The sequence below is a fragment of the Trachymyrmex cornetzi genome, unplaced genomic scaffold (genome assembly GCF_001594075.2).
Source record: "Trachymyrmex cornetzi isolate Tcor2-1 unplaced genomic scaffold, Tcor1.1 scaffold4444, whole genome shotgun sequence".
NCBI lineage: Eukaryota > Metazoa > Arthropoda > Insecta > Hymenoptera > Formicidae > Trachymyrmex > Trachymyrmex cornetzi.
The window spans coordinates 1-1,047 of record NW_017299228.1 but is presented as its reverse complement, the minus strand read 5'-3'; the positions used below and the strand labels follow the sequence as shown (position 1 = coordinate 1,047).

General features: G+C 27.0%; 1 pseudogene; it reads left to right on the top strand.

The window, feature by feature from the left end:
* The first annotated feature begins 212 nt into the window (after nucleotides 1–212).
* Nucleotides 213–938, top strand: LOC108764676 (cytochrome c oxidase subunit 1-like; annotated as a pseudogene).
* Nucleotides 939–1,047: the final 109 nt, after the last annotated feature.

The following is a 1,047-nucleotide window of genomic DNA, read 5'->3' as shown; positions in this document are numbered from 1 at the left end:
TATAATATATATTTCTTTCCTTCCCTCTTCTAATTACTTTATTTAATTTTCTTTAATAACCTAATTTAATAAATATTAAAAACTAATGTTAAAGAATTTTTCTTCTCTTAAATAAATTTACAATTTATCACTTTAATCAGACATAACATTTTTAAAATTTTTATCCAATAATCTTTTTATGAACAAATGATTTTTTTCAACAAATCATAAAGATATTGGAATTTTATACTTTCTATTAGCAATCTGATCAGGAATAATTGGTTCTGCAATAAGTATAATTATTCGATTAGAGCTAGGATCATGCGGTAATCTTATTAATAATGATCAAATTTATAATTCCTTAATTACTAACAATGCCTTTATTATAATTTTTTTATAGTAATACCATTTATAATTGGAGAATTTGGAAATTTCTTAGTTCCTCTAATACTTGAATCACCTGATATAGCTTATCCACGTATAAATAATATAAGATTTTGACTTCTACCCCCATCATTATCCCTTCTTATCATAAGAAATTTTATTTCATCAGGCACGGGAGCAGGCTGAACTCTTTATCCACCTTTAACCTCAAATATATTTCACAGAGGTCCATCCGTAGATTTAACTATTTTTTCTCTTTACATTGCAGGAATATCATCCATTTTAGGTGCTATTAACTTCATTTCCACTATTTTAAATATACATAAAAAAAAATTTATAGATAAAATTCCCCTTTTAGTTTGATCTATTCTGATCACTGCTATCCTACTTCTTTTATCTCTCCCAGTCTTAGCCGGAGCTATTACTATATTATTAACAGATCGAAACTTAAATACATCCTTCTTTGATCCCTCTGGAGGAGGTGACCCAATTCTTTAACAACAACACTTATTTTGATTTTTTGGTCACCCTGAAGTTTATATTCTTATTCTCCCCGGATTTGGTTTAATCTCTCATATTATCATAAATGAAAGAGGAAAAAAAAAACTTTCGGATCCCTACGAATAATTTATGCTATAATTACTATTGGATTTCTTGGATTTATTGTTTGAGCTCATCATATAT